Source organism: Equus przewalskii, chromosome 30 (genome assembly GCF_037783145.1).
Source record: "Equus przewalskii isolate Varuska chromosome 30, EquPr2, whole genome shotgun sequence".
Taxonomy (NCBI): Eukaryota; Metazoa; Chordata; class Mammalia; order Perissodactyla; family Equidae; genus Equus; species Equus przewalskii.
Window position 1 is genome coordinate 10,465,910 of NC_091860.1, and position 22,533 is coordinate 10,488,442.

The 22,533-nt window shown below is 43.0% G+C and overlaps 1 long non-coding RNA gene across 1 annotated transcript; it reads left to right on the forward strand.

Annotated features, from left to right (window-relative positions):
* Positions 1–5,764: 5,764 nt before the first annotated feature.
* On the forward strand, positions 5,765–12,272 carry LOC139080528 (uncharacterized). Its single transcript, XR_011535096.1, has 3 exons — positions 5,765–5,956; positions 6,841–7,488; positions 11,380–12,272. It is a non-coding gene; the product is annotated as an uncharacterized lncRNA (long non-coding RNA).
* Positions 12,273–22,533: the final 10,261 nt, after the last annotated feature.

The window sequence follows — 22,533 nt, forward strand, 5'->3', positions numbered from 1 at the left end:
GTGCTTGTTTTAGAATTTACTGAAATAGTAGTCTTAATCTGTAAGCTTCTAGGGACATCTAATTAGTTTCCTGAAGTTAAATCTGTGTTTCTGAGGAGAGGTTTTGCAACATATACCCATCCCATGTCATCCTGCAGGCCCATTAGCTGCCCATCCCCCAACTCTACACTTACTTGACTCTGACCCAGGCTCTCAGCAATAGGAACATATATTTTGATAAAGCTTCCCAGTTACTCCAGTATGACTTAGCCCCACCCTGCCAAACACAAACCACCTGGAGCTGATCAGATCCACCCTCCACTCATGAAGTGCTAGGGTCAGAGCAGCGATGGCAAACTTTTTCTAGGGCTGGACACTGCATTTTTCCTCTTATCACAGTTCAGCCCCGGCATTTCTGTAGCATTTCCCTAAGAGAACAGTAAGAATTAGGAAGAAGTAACATCTTGGGTCGTTGCAAAAGACATAATCAGAGGCTGGAAGACAATGTGACTTAGAGAATTCCAGAGAAATGAGTCCAGACTGGTCTTCTGAGATTGCACAACCCAAGTAGGGTTTTTCCTGGCCAAGACCATGCCAAGAATATGTGCTTGTAGTCACCCAGCCTGAGGCTGTGTGGTAATGGCATGCTTTTAACCCTTAATGAAGGTCCCCAAAGGCAGAGGGGAAAAAAATAACAGAGACTAATCCTAACAACTGCCACTTGTACTCTTTTAATAAAGTTGGGATTAGAAGAAGATTGTGCAACGCTGTGATAGAACAAGGCTATTGTAGGCCGGTATTGTCTTCATAACACTCCTACTGCCTCTAAATGTCCGGAAACTCAGCTAGCAAGATGTTGCAGGAATTTCCCAGACATCTTGTAAAAAAATTAAAAAACAAAGAAAGAAAAATACTTTTATTTGTTAGCCATTCATTTGTTTGACAAATATTTATTAAGTTCCTTCCATATGCCAAGCACCTGGCTAGATCACAAACTAAAGGACAGTGTTCCTTTCATTCACTAGTGTATTCCCAACACTTAGTACAGCACCTGGCATGTAGTAGGTGCTCAGTAGAAGGTCCAAATAAATTTAGATGAAGATCAATTTCCAGCATGACAGCATGAGGAGCTCTGCACATCCATTTTCTAGTGAAATTGGTGAAATTTATTTTTAAAAACAGCCATTTAAAGCCTCTGGAAATGGTCTGACAGGGAGGAAAACATTTCCTCTACCCACTGTGGGTTCTTCTGGCCGGAGAACGAATTAAATTCACATGAGACAGAATAACAGGAGAAAATTAAACAAAGCTTTATAACATGTATACATGAGAGAGGCTCAGGCAAGCTGAGCAACTCACCAAAACGGCCAAAGCCACCAACTTAAATATCATCTTCAGCTAAAGACAAAGGAGGATGTTGGGGGTGGGGGTAGGCAGTTACAGGAGGTTACCAGACAAGCACAGTAAACAGGAATAAGATTATTATGCAGATTTAAGTCCTTGCCTTTGGCATTGATTAAGAGTTTCTAGAGATAAGGCCATCCCCCCTTCTTCCTGGTACAGAGAGGGAGACACCTTTACAGATGGAGATTTCCTTTATAATGTAAATATCTCTTACAAAGGGTAAGTAAATTCTACTTTTCAGTTGCTTTCCTGTCTGCAGTTTATTAAAAGTAACCAGCCCCAAATAATCCTCATGCCAAAGAGACATATCTTGGGGTAGCCAATTCGAGGCCCCCACAGGTCCTAAGGGCATACAGTAAACGAAGAAACATCTATGCAAGAAAATCTATGAAAACACATTAAGAAAATGGAGTCTGTGGTACTTGAGCCAAGACCACCCCCTTCCTGCCTTCTCCCAGTTCAGTGACTCAGAGACTTCACTCCAGATGGGGGAAGCCAAGAACACAGGGCTTCCTCAACCTCAGCTCCCAGTTGGAGGGCTTTCCTCCTAGGAGGAGCAGGACATCAGTATTTCTCATCCTGCCTCAACTCCCTGTTGCTGAGGCTAAGTTTGAGCAAGTACAGCAGAGAGATGAGGGCTTCCTCAAGCCCCCACTAGTAGAAGGAAGGTTTACCTTGGGTGCAGTACTGCTGAGAAAACTGGGACCCCCATCAGTTCTGGTCTGCTTTTTTTTAAAAAAAAGATTTTTATTTTTTTCCTTTTTCTCCCCAAAGCCCCCCAGTACACAGTTGTATATTTTTAGTTGTGCGTCCTTCTAGTTGTGGCATGTGGGACGCCACCTCAGCGTGGTTTGATGAGCAGTGCCATGTCCGCGCCCAGGATTTGAACTGATGAAACACTGGGCCGCCTGCAGCCCAGCACCCGAACTTAACCACTCAGCCACGGGGCCAGCCCCCTGGTCTGCTTATAATGCAGTGGTTCCATGTTAGGAGAGACGAGCTAGAAGACCTCAGGCTACTGCACCCCCCCCCCCCCCTTCACCAAGTACTCCAGATCTCAAGTGGGAGGGTCACTCAGAGAAAGGCTGCCATTTTGCCTAGGGGGGAAGAAACAGGTCCTAAAACAGATAGCTCCTAATCCCTTCTCAAAGGAACTTTGCAGCAAATGAAGCAACAAAGGTAGGGAAGTTCAAGCCTAAGGGCACTCTCTCAAGAACACAGGATATTGTGGTGGGGGACAAGTGGGAGGAGGTTTGTGGATTTGATGAAGATAGAGGTCAAACTGTAAACTGGCTCATTTTCAGAAAAGAGCTGAGGAGGGAAATGGCTGGGCAGACTCCTCCTGGGGGAAGAACAAATACCAAACAGTGACCTCAGGAACTTTTCCTTCAAGGGCACCTGAATGTGATTGGATTTGTCTGTAGAGTAACTTATGCCTCTAGGGTATCGTGGAGAACAATAGAGAGATTAATCAGCTAGCAATAAAAGAATTTAACAGCTGGGAGTGTCCAGGGAAAGAGAAAACTAAAGCCCCACCCAACCCCTGTCATGGGGGGGGGGGGGGGAGGGTGTGGGCATCTTCAAAGCGTGTTTCCCTGAGGAGCAACTTCAGAGCCTTAACACTGTGTGTGTTGGGAGGGGTGGGTGAAGTTTCACTGAAAGAATCCAGCAAGTCCTTAAAAAGTGAAATAAACAAATAACAATAACACGCCCTGGGGCGGGGAGGAGGGGAGTACCCAGAGTTGCTACAATATGTCCAGTTTCTAACAAAAACTTACAAGACACGCAAAGAAACAGGAAAGTATGACCCAGATACTAGGCAGGCAACGGAAATAGTCTGTGAAAGCAAACAGATGGGAGAATTAACAGAAAAAGACTTCAAAGTAGCCATATCAATCTGTTCAAAGAACAAAAGGAAACTGTAATTAAAGAAGTAAAGAAAAGTATGATGATAATGTCACATTAAATACAGAATATCAATAAAGAGATAGACATCAAATAAATTCGTATATAAATGAATGAATGGGGGTAAGTGAAAGAATATAAACTTTTGGCAGCTGGCCTACCCCTAATATTTGCAGAGACTAGGATAAGATTAAAATGGAGGCCTGCCTTGCGTCTAAATGTTTAAAAATTGTAAATCAAAGTAACAAACTGTTAAATAATGTTTTATTCTCGCTCTTTGAAAAATGTACTTTCATAATGACTTAGATATTTGAGGTATAACTGTGAACAACCCAGCCCGTCGAATCCAAGCTCTATCTCCCAGCCTCCCCCCAAGAGCTGCTTTTGGCCACTGGAGGCACGTCTGCCCTCAGATCCAGGGAAGAGGCCTGTGCAAGCCCTGGAGGTGGGCTCAGAGCCATGGGAGCAGGAGTCTCTGGGTCTCGGGCACCCCAGTGCAGGGTCTCGATTAGAACAGCAGCTCTCAGTCTGGAGCAGACATCCGAATCACCAAGAGGCTGTGAAAACACTGATTGCTGGTCCGTCTCTCAGAGTTTTTGATTCAGTTGTTCTGAGTTAGATCTGAGAATTTGCATTTCTAACAAATTCCTAGGTGATGGGGTGCTGCTGTTTTGGAAACCACATTCCGGTCCAGAAAGAAGGGCCACGGGCTCTGGGTGGGTATGGTTTCCTTGCTGTTTGGGGAGGGCTTAAGCTGGAGGAGAGCCAGAGCAGGGTCTTCTTAATTAAGCACAGGGCCCTCTTGCCCAGTGCTACTTGGCAGCAGCAGAGTGTATACCAGGCAGCCTGGGAAATTGCAGGGGATAATGCACAGTGGGGTGCCTGCACCTCTGAATGCAGCCGTTCTTCAAGCCTGAAGTCCAATCATTTGATTCGGAGACACAAACTCCCTAGCAACAGACCAGCCACTTTACTCCAACCAAGTCCCAGTGCCAGGGGGCACAAGGATGCTCTCATTCCTTCTATTACCAGTCATGGGATGACACAGCAGCAGGGTCAGCTGAGGTTCCAGTGAGAACAGGATTACTTTGTCCACTCTGAGAAATGCTCACTAAATTCATCTGAGCACAAAACCTTTTTCTGGAGTATCATCTTTTAACATTACACACAAGTATTTTGGGAACAGCAGTACTGGCCTGTTTTAACAGGCGTTTCAACCACCTCCCTCATCAAACTATTAAAAGGGTAACCAAGGAATCAAATAAAAGATCTATTTTCTTACTTTCCCTAATCCAACTTAAGAATTGTCAAATGATTAAGCCATGAACAGCAGAAGAAAAGACTAAGAACAAAAGGACATGGTTAAATGACAGTGTCCACCACCTGCACCTGAAAAGACAGTGGGGTGGGTCTACAGGCATTCAAATAAACTACACCCTGGCTAATTGCGTTTCTGTCCAACAAACTGATTTTATGATAAAATCAACAGCTGTAGTCTTACTTTGCGCTGGGCACACCAAAGCAGTATAAGTTACTTTGTGAAAAAAAATAAAAGTCAGTGGCCAGCTGGGTGGCGTAGTGGTTAAGTTTGTCTGCTCCACTTTGGTGGCCCAGGGTTCACAGGTTTGGATCCCAGGCACGGACCTACACACCGCTCATCAAGCTGTGCTATGGCGATGCCCCACATATAAAAAATAGAGGAAGATTAGCTCAGGGACAATCTTCCTCAAGCAAAAATAAAGAAGAAGATAGGCAACAGATGTTAGCTCAGAGCCAATCATCCTCACCAAAAAAAAAAAAAAAAAAAAAAAAAATCATGCCTTCTTTCAGCAGGATTGGCGTGACCAGGTTCTGAAAACACCAGGTCATGCATGAGCTGCAAATAAGCCAGTCAGCATCAAGGTGCCCTCACCAGTCCCAGAAAAGACTTTCACATCTTGAACTTCTTTTCCTTCCATGTTCATCAGGAGGTCACCAGGAGCCTTCTTATTTTCCAGAGCAGGAGCCAGCACACTGAGGAAGGGACTTTCTCAAGGCCACAAAGTGTGTCCTCCTCTGATGCTCAGATGTCCATCTCTCTCAGGCCTCTGGGGAGCCATGTGGAAGAGATGTGTGCCAGAAGACGAAGGGTTAACATGCAGTTTAGCCTCTTGAAAAAAAGAAAACCCCTGAATTCGCTCAAGGACATCCTTTAAATTCCTCTCCTCCAGCACTTTGTTTGCAAGCCCATAAATAGCTCCTCTTCAAACACAGACTGAAAACCCAACCTAATAAAAGAGGTAAAACTGTTTCTGGGCTGAAGTGCTTATTGTATTTGCACAGGTCAGAGCCATAGTGTTCCCTCTGATCTCAGTTTAAATAAAAGGCAAAGACTTCGAGTGCAGCAGTCTCATTCTTGAAATTCCCATGAAATGGGGACGCTTCTCTTCACCCAGTGCCACCGCACGTTAAGTACCAGAAGGCTGCCTGTTCTTCCACGAGTACAGATTGAGATGCTCAGAGCCCCGGTCAGAACAACAGCGGAACAGTTGGGGGACACTTGAGCCAGGAATTAGACGAAGGATGCGTCTCCTGCTTTGTTGTTGGAACTGGCCCTAGATCACTCACAAACTGTGCTGGTGGAGGACGGCAGAGCAGAGGGATCTTCCTTCAGGTTGCTCTCCAAGAAGTGGGTAAAGGCTGTTTCTTCACGCCCAATTATTACTGGAAGAGCTGCTTCCCTCTCATCTCATTCAATTCTCTAATTCGACACATGAGAAACTCTCGACCCAGAGCTTTCAAGCAGTTTCCCTTAGGTAGGTAGATGGGTAGGTAGGTAGGAGGTGGATAGGGGGTGGGTAGGTAGGGAGGGAGGGAGGAGATAGATAGGGGGTAGGTAGGTAGCTAGGAGGTAGGAGGTAGATAGGAGGTAGGTAGGTAGGAGGTCAGTAGGTAGGAAATAGGTAGATAGATAGGAAGTAGGTAGGTAGGAGGTGCTTAAATAGGAAGTCGGTAGATAGGAGGTCAGTAGGTAGCAAATAGGTAGGTAGGTAGAATGGAAGTGGGTAGGTGGTACATAGGTAGGAGGGATGGAGAGAAGTAAGAGGTAGGTAGGTAGGAAGTAGGTGGGTATGTAGGTGGGAGTTGGATAGGTGGGAGGAATATAGGAGTGGGTAGGTAGGTAGGAAGTAGGTAGGTAGGTAGGATGGAAGTGGGTAGGTGGTACATAGGTAGGAGGGAGGGAGGCAGGTAGGAGGGAGGTGGGCACTCTGCCAGGAACCAGGTCGCCTCGTCCAGCTGTAGCTAGACTTCTCTATAAGCACGTGAAGAGATCACTAAAGGATTTAGACAATTTGTGTACGGAAGCTTCTCAGTTCATTCTTAAAATAGCTATGTGGCTGTCTGAGGTGTTTGGCTAAATTGTGAGAAAGAATATCCTTGAGACTTTGGGCATAGCCCTAAAGAGGTGATTTGCGAGAATGTCTTGTATTATCCTCTCCTGTTTTTCTCAATGTTCTTTAAACTTTACATTTATAAAAAAGCAAAAGAAAGTGATGTTATGACTTTTTCCAGTAGTTTGCGTGAGTCGTCTCAGGTTCCCAGCTGCTTCGTCCTGGGCTCTGCTCATATGAGCCACGCCTCTTGCCCGTGACACAGCTAAAGTGACCCCGGACCATAACAAGGCACTGCCACTCGTGATAAAGAAACACAACTCGGTAGATACTGAAATAATTAAAAGAAAAACGAGGCTGGGTTACTGCCCTGAGGAAAAAAAATATCCCCTGATGTCTTGTCTTGTGGCAGCAGTAGACGCAGATGGTCTGTTAAAGACACAACCTTCTACAGAGGGGGAAGAGTCTCCTCCAGAAACACAGCTTCCATTATTCCGGGAGGGCATGTGAGGACACTGATGCTTGGCTCCTGGACCTCGCAGGGCAGAATCAGCCTGTTTGCCTGGTGCTGACATCCACTAGAGGGCAGGAACTTCCAACAACTGCAGTCCCCTGAAATAAGAACAGATCTACGGAAGCTGGGAGAGGATGAAGGCATCACTTCTGCCTCAGACACATCTCTCTTTGGAGGACACTTAATTCGTGGATGCATCTCTCCCTCCAAAAACCATCATTGAAGGGCTACACGATGTCTGTCTAAAGAAGACAGTGAGAACACTGGACGTCAATGCACACAGAAGGGCCAGCCTTTCTCCCATTTTGGAATGAGGTATGGACAGTAGAAATGAGGAAGCCTGTGATCTTGATTTACTAGTTGAAAAGTGGTCAAATTTTACCTCACTCTCATCTTACCTAAGTGATAACCTAAGCACGGGTAACTAGTCAATAGCAGTTGCTCCATCTACCCCTGACTTCCACTGCACTCAAAGGTAGTTAGCCTTTTTAGCAAGCAAATGAAGCAAGAGCATCTTTTCCCTTCAAAACCATAACTCCTTCCTAGAACCAGTTCCTGCAATGTAGTGTTAGAGAGCCATTTCTTGGGGTCTTCAGGAATCCCCTATTAAAGCACCACAGATACGTGGGGAAAAAGTATGTTAAAATCAGAAAGAGACTAGATGCCTCGTATCAACAGGATAGTAGAATAAATTATGAAGCCACAGGATGTAATACGATAACTCCTTTAAAATCGTTCTTTAATAATAATTTTAATGACATGAGAAAGGATTACAAAATAGCGTTAAGTGAAAAATAGCATGTTGGAGATCTGATATACAAAATGATCTCAATTTTTTTACTTAAAAAAAAGCAAAAGCACCAAAATGCTAAGACCAGTATCTCTGAAAGGTAGAGTTACAGATGGGCTTGCATTTTAGGCCTTATTTTTTGTATTTTCCCCCAAAACCTGTTAAAATGAATATTTATTAATTTTATAATCAGAAAAAAAGTATCTGATGTATCATTACTTCTGAGAAAAGTGATCACTTCCTTTTTGTAATTGTCAAAAAGGGAGATTTAAACAGCTAACCAAGAATGAAGGATGGTTAATGGATCGCACGGCAGGAGAGGGGTGAAGAGTGAACGGAAGGGAAGGAAAGATTGAGAAAGTGGTGGTGGGAGGAAACTGAGGACTCATTTCGCCCACCTCCCTGGTAGGAGGGCAGCACTGGGTCCAGCCAATCACTGTTCTCCAGGATCGAAAATCAGAAAAAAAAGAGAATTGCCCAATGAAAACAAGCCCTTTCAATAACAGACAAATTAATATATGGACTTTCAGATCTTTGCTTTGATTGATGGCTTTGGAAAGCAGAGAAAACAGAAAAAATTATTTACCATTTAAAGCTTTATTTTTATTCCATTTAGCTCAATTCACATTGATTATGAATGGCCCAGATAACATTTAACAAGTTCTAAGTGGTTTTCTGTACTTCATAGAATTCATTTGGCGATTTGCAGGTGTCGGTGCATGGGTGTGTTTTATATATAGAAACACATTTGCGCTATATACCATAGAGTGAATATATTCGGCACGGAAGAAAGGGAAGGTTACTTAGAAAAGTGATGTTAACAGGAAATTACTACCTGGATGAGGGGGCGTTGCAAGCATATGTTATATTTGAAAGAGAGCTTGGAAGTATCTCTTCCAGAAAGTCCTTCTTTGAGCTAATTTCTTTCCAAGACCTTTGCTCAGCTGTGGACGCTCCAGAGAGGCAGTGTCTGGGAGGAGAACGGTCTGGGAAGAAAGAGGAAGAAAACTAGAATGGCTGACTAAGACAATCTGGAAACACGTGAATACACACATGGGATTCTGCTATTGAGCTACAGATGTCTAAACAACAACTGTACCAGCTACCTTAACAGTCGCATTGTGTCTCACCTGGAGAAAGGCTCTACGGAATGAGAAAAGGTTGCTAGTGTCTGAAATAAGGTGAATGGGGAAAGGAAGATCATGAAAATTTGGGGAATAAATAAAGGATTTATCAACGGACAGACTTGTGAAGCTAAAGAGATTAAGTAGTCAAAGATTATAAGTAATGAGCAAAACAACACAGAGAAAGTTGTAGAAGTAAGACAAAGCTCTATCATCTGTTTCAGAAGGCCTGGTAAGAACTCAGTGCCATCCAGTGATGAATTCTGAAATCATTCTTCCTGTTGTCCTCGCATGGCCTTCAAGCCACAGCCCACTCTGCGGGGGAAACGGAAACCATGAAATTGATCACATCACCACCTAGACTAATCTCTAGACTTTGAACTTGTAAACACTCCTATGTTGCTCTCCAACTTTCCTGTCTCTCTGTAGTGGATCTTGTTTATCTGCCTGGACTTAAAATTGTAAATGATTAACTGGTAGAAATAATGTCGAATCCTTTTGGCAGTTTCCCCAAACAGATACTTTCCCTTGACAGCCAATCTTGTGCTGCTTTTTCAGAGAAATTTTCTTTCAGATTGTAAGATTGGTCCCTCTGGAAAGTGCATTTTTATTTTATTTATTTATTTCTTCAGCTCAAAGAAGCGCTGTGTTGTTGTTTCAGGGGAGCAAATAACAGCCTAGTCATAGGGCCTCCGTGCAATGATCACAGTCTCCCTTGGAGCCTGACTGAGGAACCAGCGTGCAGCCAAGGCAAAGAGAAAGCCATGAGAAGGTGCTTTCCCTGGGAGAAGAAAAAAGACGACATTTCAGTCGCCGTGAGAGGGAAAAAGACAGCTCTCCTTCACAGGCCTGGCAACCCCACGGAACTGAAGCTATAGATCACGGTAGAGCGAACAGGAACAGTAGGAGAGGTTCTCTGAGAAGAGATCTCAGCATTTTTGTAAACATCTGACAAGAATCAGAGACCCAGATCGATGGCATTAAGCCATTTTGTGTGTCAGTAATTAGACAGCAGGAACAACCTCTTCCCAGCAACGCCTAGATTACAAGTGTTCATGACATCACACCTTCTCTCTGAAAGGATCTGCTCCCCCCTAAATGAAAAGGAGGAAACCAGGATTAGCTCCAAACAAAAAAATTAACATAAATTAGCTCAGGGAGAAAAACGTATTTAAATGAAGTCTTCAAAGGCCTGGAATTCTTTGAATAAGAGGTAAGGACTATAGCATAGAAAAACCCAGTGATGCCCAATTGTCTCAGCTCAGATTTCCCAGAAGCAGAGCCTGAAATGAGGATTCTTGCTCCAGTGACTTATTGGCTTGTGCTCTCAGGGCGGGAGAGTAGGGAAAGAGTAGGTCTGAGGGCGAAAGCTAAGCAAGAACTAGTCTTAGCTGGAGACCAGCTTCAGTGTGGCTCCCACTGGGACCCCCTGGAGCGCAAACTTCACTCAACTCCCACCTTGAGGTGAAGGGGCTGGCCTCTGCCCAATCATCATCTGCCAAGGTCTATGAGGGGAGGTAGGTGGGCTACACAAGAGTCTTAGGTTGGCTGGGGCAGGGTGAGTGGGGGATGCTCCAGAATGACAGCAGCCGTGAGCTGTTGGCAGCTATAGGATGGGTGCACTGGCTGGTAAAGAGGATGTGGGTGGGGCACCAATGGCATCCACTATCCTAAGTCAGTGTTAGAAGAGCAGCAGCAGGCCGTGACCTGATGCACAGAGCAGGACCTTGGCTGGCAAAGCAGTGGCTGAACACAATAGGAAGCTCCTGTGGATGTTCAATAAAAGCCATTCCCATCTGACCAGAATGAAAGTCCTTCCTTTTCGGAGGTGCAGAAGGTAAAGTTCAAGCAGTAGTAGGATTCTCAGATACTGAATCAGACAAATGTGGGCCAGATTCCTACTCCCTCTTCCAAGCTTCGTACAATGGTGCCAGGTACTCACTTTCCCTAAATCTCAGTTTTCTCATTTATAAATCAATTATAAATATAAATAAATTTATAATTAGAGATAATAATACTACCTTAGTTATGGGGTAAGTAATAAATAAAATCTTGTGTTTTAACGAGCTTAGCCCAGTACCTAGCACATAGTAAAGACTCTATAATTGGGAATTAATTATTATTAATTTGAAAGGCAGTTTTCCAATAATACATATTTGATGATAATTGTAAAATGATGTTACATCAATGGGAAACCCAGTAATTCGACCACCACCTAACGTAGCACGTCTGTGGTATTTTTCAGGTGACCAGTGCTTTCATGTGTATGGTCTCCTTGACCTCTTTTTACAGGGGAAGAAACAAAGAATCAGAGAGCACATCCAGAAAAGCCTCTGGAACCACTCCCACAAGCTGAGGGTCTGCTGTAGGTCTCGCTTCCTTGGTGCTCACCAAGTTTCATCAACTCCTGGGGGGCAGATCTGTCAGCTTTCCCAAGGGATTGGGTGACATCCAAATGTCATGTTGGAAAGTACCACTTAGTAGTCTCTCTTTCCTGGAATGAAAGAATCTTTGAGTCAACATGGGAACATCACATATTCAACAGCTTCCCAAAGGCTTAAATGTTGATTTATCTGTGTTGCTGGCCAACCCAGGCTCCTTGCTGACTTAGCACATGGACTGGAGAGAATCATACCTTTTAGTCTGAAGATCAGGATCCATAATCTAAAGGAGCAAGAGGCAGCAGGAGACTCATCCCGAATATCCTCTGCTTAGTCTTCCAACTCAAAACTGGCCAACAGGACTGAACAAACCGAAAATGTGAACACACATTGCTTTGCAAGATGCCATTGATGTCACAGCACAGCCATTTGGAAAAAGTGAGATAGGCCCTAGTTTTCCCTTCAAATAAGTAGTTCCATAGCAAAAAATAAAAAAATAAAAATTAGCATTGTTTTTTTCTTTTTAAGACTACGTGACAGTAAACAACAATTTGGCTAAGTTTTTTTTCCTAACAGAATGTTTTTGAGTATCATGTAGTCATTCCTGTAGTCAAAGCACAAATTAGTCCACAGAGGTGACTAATTTTTTTAAAAGTTGCAACTTTCCTTGGTAATCTATTCCTAAGCTTTACAATTTTCTCTCCCAAGAATTTATTCCTCACGTTGGACCTGGACCATTTCTCTCACAACTGTCTCTTCTTTTGTCTTCAGAAAAAATAAAGAACATTATATTACTAAATACAATGGTGTAGTATACCTTTGCCTAAGTGAAATATTGGTCTGTTCCCTCAAATTTCTCCCATGCAACTCAAATAATCATAAAATCCTAATTTCTTCATCTCCTTCTTATACGTTATTGTTTATACATAGGTGCTATCTGTTGTTTCCAAAGTTCTAAATAGTTCTGACACTTGCGATTCAGAATTGGTGCTGTCTTCTCAAGTTCTTGGTCAAAGATCTTCCCCCGAAAGCCTGATTGAGGGCCACCTGGGCAGCAGCCATCGACGTATCTGGGAGGCCCCAGTCTCCTCTGAGCATGGTGGTTAAGACTGTGGGAGTGGAGGCAGACCAATCTGTGTTTGAATTCCAGCTATGCCATTTACTGTTTGTTCATACTTGGGTAGTAATTAACAGCCCTGTGCTTAGGAAATGAGGCTAATAATTGTACCTATTTTGTAAAATTTTTATGAAGATGGAATGAGACAAAACCGTGAAATAATAGACACTTCGACAGTCATGTTAGGGATTGTTAGAATAAACTTTAGTTCTTGTTATCATTATATATTCATTTGTCGTTTACCTGAGTTCTATTGGTGAATGAAACAATACCAGATTTTTATATTTCTTCCTCATTTTTAATTTTCCCTTTTGAATGTGTTAGTGTCAATGAATGTCATTGACATTCCTGGGCCAAAGATATATCTTGTCTCCTTGAGTCAAACAGAGAACCTTCTGACCAGGTCACACCTAGTCTGGAGTACACTAGCCATTTGAGCAGCACACTCAAGGTTTTAGGACGTGTAGGAGAAAAAGTAGGTCTTCTCGGAAGTCATTCTTCTAATTGCCATGTCATTGATCTCTGGCCCAGGTTCTGAAAGAAATTAGTTCAGAGGGAAGTTCAGCAGAGAGCAAGTGTTATCTAGATTTGGAAAAATAGGGTCCCCCAACATGATGGTTGGTAGAAATCTTAGAGACCACCCCGACCTGACACATAAATTCTCTTTACAGTGTCCTTGAAAAGTAATCATTCAGTTTAATCAACTATAGGCAGCTTGACTTGGTAGAAAGTTCTTTCAAATTTGGAGCTAAAATATGATCCACTATGGTGACGTCTACTCATTGGTTCTCACTTTGCCCTTAACATCCTTACGTCCCTGAAAGGGAGTGAAATCTCTTCCAAAGTCAAATCCTTCCTATTGAAGACGTCCATCTGGTCCCTGCTGTACCCTCCTCACCATCCTTCAGATCTTCATTTTTCTCAAAGTAAATGTCCCCAATTTTTTCACTAAAATTAAAAAAATTACCTTACGCTTAGTGAGAAGTGTGGGTATCATTGTAAGTAAAGAAAGAGTTATTAAAAATCTGATTATATATATGGGGCTGGCCCCGTGGCCGAGTGGTTAAGTTCGCGCGCTCCGCAGCAGGCAGCCCAGTGTTTCGTTGGTTCAAATCCTGGGCGCGGACATGGCACTGCTCATCAGACCACGCTGAGGCAGCGTCCCACATACCACAACTAGAAGGACCCACAACGAAGAATACACAACTATGTACCGGGGGCTTTGGGGAGAAAAAGAAAATAATAAAAATATTTAAAAAAAAAAATCTGATTATATACATGTACATAAACACACACATATTTTAACCCCATCCCAGCCACCATTTTGTAGCTGAGAACCTATAGTGGTTTTGCCCATATTCCTTTTGCTTTCTTTCTTGGCAAGACTGAAAAAGAACTCAGATATTTGGGGCCAAAAAAATACAACAAGGTGCACTGAATATTGCCATTCTATGAGTAACTTCATATGCATTGTGTCTCTTATGGAACAGTAGCTTGCTTGGGTATGCCCAGAGTTCCCAGAATCAGTGGAGGCCATCCTGCCATTTTCAAAGATTCCCTATTCCAACCTCCTTCCTCCCAAACCTTTTTAAAGCATATAACCACATAGGTAACTTCAGAGGCCATTATGGTTTTCTACAATTACAGAAATATTTTAGCTTGTACCTTCCTTAGCTTGACAAACGCTTCCTGTTTATGGGGGGAAACTATTGCATGGAAAGAAATTACTGAGGTTTCAACTTTAAGTGTTATGGCACTACATCAAGATAGATAAACATACTTAAGGAACAATTAAAAGTAAAGAGAATAATTCTCTAGCCAGAGAGGACATTGGTAGTAGGGCACAAAGAACCACCACAGAGTAGAGTGTTTCTCAGTAGTGGGAAGAGATTCTTATTGAGCATTCAATTTAAGATATTTTTGAGGAACAGTAAGTAAACTGGGAGGTCCTGGATGGCATGTATGATCACTATCCTAGTGTCCCAAATGGGCAGAGCATGTAACTCATACCCTATAGAGTGGTGTTCAAACAGAGCTGTTTCATTTTGGATATGTCTCTGCTTAAAGATACACTGATAGGTTTTCCCCCAAGATGCTGCATTGTGTAGAGTATCGTCTTAAGGCTCAAGGCTATTTTGACTTCTGTATTTAGGAGAAGTGGTTAGTAATTCAGGTACTTGACTTTCTCATGGCTGTCAATATTTCCGAATTCTCACAGGATTGCTTAATCTAAGAAAATTTTAGCTTCTTGAGCATTACCTCCAGGGGAGTTGTTATAAATTCAAAGACAGCATTATTCCTCATATAGAATTATAGGAGTTTAAGGTAAATTTTAAGCCAGACTTTGGCTATTGGGATTCTCCTCTTCCTCCTTCTTCATAAATAAAGAATCTTTTAAACAAGAAATGAAATTGGAAATCTATCCAATGCCAAAAAGGCAAGAATTGATCAAATACAGTTGTGGGTTTGTTTTTTTAAAGTCCATGCTATTTTGCTGGTTAAAGATATTGTGAGCCTGATGTTTCCTTTGGATTCCTTAAAATTATTCCATGAAAAATATCATAATAACACACAGTTGTGAGTGAGGCACCCTTATGAGCCATTTCACTGTCCAGCTGTTGAGATGTTTCACTTCATTTAATTCCCTCTATTCTTGACAGGACATATTAGAACAGAAAATATAAATGGAATCTCAATATAATGAGATGGAGAATGTTATTATCTTATCAAGTTTATACAACATGAAATCTTTTAAGAAACTTAGTGAAGTTTATCGTGAGTCTGTCCTGAGCACCATAGGGTGCATATTTTCAAACAATGCAATAGCTGCAGAAACTCTGTGATGGCTTATTTTGTCTGTGGTGTGAAGCCTCTTCGTTATTTACAGGCTTTTGCCAGGAATTTTCGTCCTCCTAATGTGATCCACAAGGTGCGACCAGTCACCACATTCATCATAAAGAACGACAGCATACTTATATTTTGTTAAAGCCAAGGAAAATCCTTAGGGATGAGTGTCAATAAACCCTATCTACATGACCACAAGTGGAGCCAAGATATAGGCAAAGTTCTGTTCATCTGACCAAAACAGGAAGCCAAACCGGATAATCCTCAAATTACCAAGCCTCTTTTACTGAAAATGCCGCATCTCAGCTGCTTATTTTGGTCTTCATTCTACTAGGTGCTGAAAAGAGCTACCTTAGTCCTAAGGCATAGCTTTCATTCTATCCTAGACACTTGCCCAATTGATGCCGAGAAAAATGCAGAAATTAATGAAGAAGAAATGCTCACAGGATGCAAATACTTGGAGTGATCTGGTTCTTTCCTAATGTAATATGAATCTCCCTGCTTTTCCTAAGAAGCCTCAGAAAAGATTGCCAAGTGTTTAATCCAGTGTTGCCGACTAATGAAAATGACAAGATCGTTCTTGATGAGTAGATTGGATCTATTTCTTAGGTACTCATAAAACGTCTGCTTAGCGGAAAGCCCCTCCTGTGTTCCTCAGTGAGTAGAAAGACTGGCCCCAGACGCGGCAACACGGGAATTTCCTGGTGACAGGAAGTTTGTTCACAGGTACAGCTTGAGCATAGTTCCCATTCAATTAATTGGTTGCTGCAAATAGGAAAAAGTAACTTGGGCATTGGATTAATTTTGGGTTTGACTATTATCTGGAGATTTAAAAAAATTTTCAGTATTCAATGACACTGTGAATTTAAAGGTTTAATTCAGGTCAAACTTTATCTGATTTTTGGTTTTAGAGCCATTTTTGGTTTAAAGTCATTCTGGTTTTAAAACCAAAATAGTCTCCTCAGCAATCCCTCTGCTTTCAGTAAATGGACCTAAAACCCACCAGTTTGATATGAATAATTTACAACTCTACCTCCATTTCCCTATAGACCAACAGAAGTCTCACAGAATATATCATCTTATCAGTGAGTACATATATATATGTAATTGATCAAATACATATATATATGTAATTGATCAAAAAGAGATACAGATCATTTGAAAACTAAAAAGTGTACTTAGGAGAAGAGTTAAGGATACTACAATACAGAATCAATATTCAATAAAAACTAAATATTCATTTGAGAATGTTTCACAAAACTTTATTTCTCACATGGAATTGTCATTGAATGTCACAGAGTATTAGATAGCACCTTTCAGGCAAATCTCTTATCCTGTGGGAAAATCCAATTTACCATATTACCAATCTCTGCTGAAATAATTTCAGAGAAGGAAATACCACTGAGGCAGCTCATTCCATTTTTTGACCAGTCTCAGTAGTGCTTCCGTATATTGAACTGAATTCTATCTGTAATTTCCAAATCAAACTTGGTTTACTGCTCTTTCACGTGACTACCATTTGACCATTGGCTAGTCATTCTCAAAGCCCCTTTCTAGGTAATTAGGAACTAATTGCTAATTGGCTCATGCGTTTCTTCATTCATTTATTAAACATCTGTAGAGTATTATATGTAAGCACTGGGGACATTGGAAAAAAACAAGGCATGGTTCCTGCCCCTATGGAGCTAATGGATTTTAAGTGTAAACACACAAAAAGAAATTTGCTACCGAGTATGGTATGTACTTCCCTAGAATTTGGCCAGACTTTGCGAGAGCCTAGAGCAGGAACTCATTGTCCAGCTTTGATTTGGAGGTGGGACGGTGACCAGAAGAAACCCGCTAGAAAAGAAGACACTTGAGGTAAGTTTTGATGATCAACTTAGAGTTAGATAGGTGACTAATAATAAAAACAGTGATCACATTTTCCATGTGCCAGGCGCTGAGTTAAACCCCTTACAGACTTAATCTCATTAGTCCTTAGTAATATAGTTGAAAGTGATTTTGTTCCCATTTTGTAGATGAAAAAAACCCCTGAGGCTTAGAAAAGTTAAGTGCCTTAAGCAAATCCACACAGCAAGTAGCAGAGCTCTACTTAGGAGACTGTTTCCCGCCAAGAATAACAGCATATGGGGAGGTCTTACCAAGCGTGACCTGTTTGAGCCGTGCCGTGGGCATGTGCATCTGAAGCAAAACCTGTATGTGGCGACGTGAGGGCTGCTGACGTATGGAAGCAGGCTACAGACAAGCAATGCAGAACTGCTCATTTAAATGTTTTGGTTTTCACCCATAGCTAGGAGAACTCCTGAAGGATCCTACATAGCACAGGAAAAACTTGAGTATATTTATATGTGGAGGTTTTAGTTTATCTTTTATTTTATTTGAGACCTGGTCTTGCCAATTTGCATGACTCGAATACCACCCTTTCGACCAACGAAAATTTTACTTCTAACACCTTTCATGCTAATGAACGCCCCCTTTGTGGTGTAGATTTCAGAATAATATTTGAAGTGCTAAGTAACCCCCTCTGAAGTGTTGATCCCTAAGGAGGGTATTTCAAATGCTAACTAACCACCTTTGGAATGTGGATTCCTGATTAAGACACTTCAGATGCCTCCTCACCACTCCCAGGGAGTAAATTATACCCGCATATTTTAAGGTCAATCAACACAGAGACATTGTAGCTCCTAGATAGGACTTTCTACTAAAAACATGAGAGAAAATGGCCCTTTGTTGGTGTGTTACGGGCACTCGCCGCAGGGGCGAGTAGAGACACGCTCTGAGTGTTGTGGGCCAGTCATTTCCTTTTCCTGAACGGGTGTGCAGATGATGAGTTAGGAATGCGCGAGTCTCTGTACTCCTTTGTTTTAAAAGCCTCGTGACACACTCTGTCTCTGCAAACACGACCATTATCCCTCCTGCCTTTTCCATAGCTGGGCGGTGCTGATGTGGAGAAGTCAAGGCACAGACAGGCTGACACATCTGAGAGGTGAGAGCACTATCCGGATGGCATCATGTTTCCGCACGGCTGGCCTTGAGACAGACTGCACATTTGCTGGACTCTGGGAAAGGGGGACTTATTCCGGGCTCAAGAGAAAGCCCTGGGTCCCCTGCGACCAGCTGACCAGGCAGGGATGTCAGTGTGCCTCCCTCTGAGCAAGATCTGAGCAAGATCCTGTCTGTATTCTGTTCAACACAGCACGTCAGGGATGGCACAGAACCATGTGGGGCCCTTGGGCTTAGAGAATCCCATAGAAGCTCCAACCTCAATTCCCAGAAAAATAATTAAAGAGCACATATGCACACACTCACATGATTTTTGCATAATTTCAGGATGATCACGGACATCCTCCCTTTCCTAAAATACTGTGTATCTTTCAGTGCAGCCTAAAATAGAACTATCTTCGAGGGCAAGAATATCACAATAAAGTAAACAAATTTCCTATAATTTCACCTCATTTCAAATGAGAGTTTAGCTCAAAATAAAGACAGAATTGTCTGGCCTTCGGAGTGTTCCCCAGTGGCCTAAACAACTCTGATTTCCTTCTGCCTCGTAATGTTTGGCCGAGGTTGGGTGCTACCTGGCAGGATGCTAGGGAGAGGATTCCTATACTGGATGGAGATTGGGCAGGAGGACCTACACACGGGCCTTTCCATTCTTAAAGAGGCTATAAGCTTCCATTTCAGGCATGCTTATGACCCCAGGGAAGAAGAGTGCTGAAGAAACTTCAGGAGTCACGAGAATTCATCTCCCACAGGTGGGTCAAAGGTCATCTGAGGTTTGAGTCTCTACCCAGGATCAATTCTAACATCCACGAGTTCAGTAGCCTCTTCCCATCAAGCCCACTCCCTCCCAACACTCCTTTAAACCCACAGAGTAGGGACTGAGGGATATGACGGAGGGGCGAGAAGAACAGGAAGCAAGCCCAGGAATCACATGTCCTCCTCCACCAAGAAGACCAAGATGAGCCGTTAGGGGTGTTTGAGGTCTTGAGGTCTACTTCTAGAAAGCAGAAGTTCGGTTTTCCTGTGAAGTTTGTTTCCTCCCCACCCCCTCCCACACATACCCCCAACTCCAGGAAGAGAGAGTAAGAGTAAAAAGATTCTTATTTGAAGAAAAAAGAATGCATATACAAAAAAATAAAAATAAAACACACACAAACATTAAGACAGCACTGAAAGGGCACAATAAAATGGTAATAGTAATTACTTTGGGGTTGTGAGCTCATAGGTAATTTTGGTGTGTGTACTTATACATATCTTTACATGGATTGCCTATGTTTTCTGCAATGAAATTATGATTATTATTTTAAAAAGCAATAAGAATATTTTTAAATACACATTCTTATTTAGAAATGCAACCTATTATTGTTAGATGCAGGCCCGGTAGGATACCTCAAGACCAGAAATGAAAATAATAAAATTAATAAAAATAACATTGATTAGATAATTTACATTATTAGTAATAATTAAATAATTCTGGGAAATAGGGGCTCTTGGTTTCTTTGGATGCCTGGAGATAATCACCAATGCCATGAAGTATAAGCAAGACCTCAATGCAACTTAGCATTTAACAAACTAAATATCGCCAAGGAGAGTCTAAACACAGTCTGAGCACATTATACTTTCAAATGTGATGTCAACCTTTAGTGACAGAAAATCCCTTCTTTGCTTGGGGTTTTGTTTCTTTTGTTACCCTCTCATTATCCTGGCACAATTCTAGCCTTTCCTCCTCCTTCAAGAGCTATGCTTAGCCTTAGGAGAGGTTGGGAACAGCCATGTTGGCCACCCCTCCTGTTTGTCTCGCTACGGCAGCCTAGCCTAGCCTCTGTGACCTCCTGCCTGGACTGCTCCAAGAATCTCATTCTCTGCCTCTGTTTCAGCCCACCCACGCTGCCAAAACCAGAATTTCCGTCGTGGGATTCCACCTTGCCAGTGAATCAACACCTCGATCTGAGACGCAAGAGCAGGTGCTCTTAACCACAAGCACAGATTTCAGTCAAGCTGTTTCTAACATGAATAACTTTCTATAGAAAGATGCAGGGAAATTAGAAGCAGGAATTTCTTTATTTAAAGACATGTAATGATTCTCCCAAGCAACCACAGGTAGGCCAATGTTGGTTTATATGTTCTCGTCTCAGCCACATCACCTTTCAGTCTACGCTTTAGCATCCAGAGGAGGAGAGATCATGTCTTCTACCCCCTTTGAATTTGCCACTCCATTTATTGTAAAGCTGAGCACTGAGTAGATAGTTTATAAATTCTTATCAACACAGCAAAGGACATCTGCCGCTCTACTAGTGGCATGCCCTCCGACAACGCTCACTGTGCTTGAGACCTGTGAAAGGACCCCTTCTGCCACCACATATTCGGCAACAATCTTTCTGGGAAGAGTGAACAGATTTGTAGGGGCCTGAGGATGTCAAACTCGTCAGAATTTCTGACTTTGGACTCAAACCATCTGCACGCGTCTGCCTATTGAGCCAGAGCCATTTGTCCCTTGCACGGTATGTCTGCTTCATTCTTCACACCTTGCACTTCACCTCACAGTCGGCCCATGCACACTTAGTGAGTGTCTGTTATATGCCAGCCCCTGGTTAGGCAAGGTGGATCCAAAGGTCAGCAAGGCACAGTCCCTGCCCTCAAGGAGGCCAGATCTACTGGAAATTGAGATGCACCAGAGCAGCTGTGACACAAGACAATAATAACCTTACAGAACGTGGACTTGCACAACGGGCTTTCCAGTCACAAAGGGAGCAGCAGAAAGTGTCAAAGGAGAGAAAACATTTGAATTGGGCTTTGAAGCAGGAGTGAGAGCAAACCAATATAGACTTGAGGGAAGAGCGTTAGAGGCAGAGGGAATGACAGGCAACAGCACAGAGGAATGAGAAGCAAGTTAGGTAGAGAGAAAGACACATCTCCCATGTGGTTGGAGCACATGGGGAGGCCGGAGTGGGCGAGCTGGCTTCCGGGGGAGGGTATGGCAGGAGGTGGACTGTAGGGCAGTTGGGGTAGGGGTGGAGGGCGGAGGTGGTGAGGAGCGGGGGGGGGATGGGGAGAGAGGGGGCTTCCTCTCCCAGCTCTTCCTTTCATGACATTTTCCTGCAGCTCAGGTGACTGGGCTCTCTCGGACCACAATATGAGTCACTGCCTGTCTTCTCTGCCCAGGCCTGAGAGCCTGATGGAGGCGAGTGCTGTTACTAACTGTTCCTCTGTACACAAGTGTCAACAATTAGTAATGGATGAGGCCAGGCCCGCTGTGTCACCAGCTGCCAGAGGTGCCATCGACTCCCTGACCTTGCCTGCAGACAGGCTCCTGCTCAGGAAACAGACAACACACTCAGGAGGGACACACCAAGAGGAAAAGTAGAAGGAAAAAAACTGCAAGAGGCTGACGCGAGGCTGACAGGGAATGGCTGCCTAAAACCCAAGGTTTTCCTCAAACATTCCAGAACAGTCTATTAAAAAAAACAGGCTTAGCTGCTTTTTCTGTCCCTTCACAAAGGAATCTCGGTGGGAATGCGAGGAAAGAGCAAAAAGGCCCATTTTCTTAAGGGGGGGATGATGAGGGATGCAGGAGTAGGCTCCTTTGAGAGCAGAGAAGGACTTTCTCAAATGGTGTCGTTTGTGAGGTTCTTTCTGTACAAAAACACGTCAAACATGAAACCATCCCACTGTTGGAAATGCAGAGCTCCTGTCCTTTGAGTGTCTAAAAGTGCCTTGTAAGCGGCAGTAACGAGTGGTAGTTATTGTTATGTTAGTCCTCTGAGCAAATATCCCTTAGAGAGCTGATGGATCTCTTGGTATTTCACACTTTTACTCAGCAAATATTTACTGAGTGGCTACCGCGTGCCCGATGCTATTTTAGATATTGAGAACATCTCAGAGAACAGCTTGTTTCTAATCCCATGGCGTGAATTCAGTGAACCCCAGCTTAGACTGACTTTGTCATGCTGCAGAGATAGGAAGGAAGGGAGAGAAGTGCGCATGTCAAGGTGCTGGCAGTCAGAAGTCACTGGCCACCTGATGTCGGGTGAAGGGAAGCCGACAGGTAGACGAGAGGAGAAGGAAGGGGTTGTGGGAGACTCTGAAGAGAAACTTGTTGAT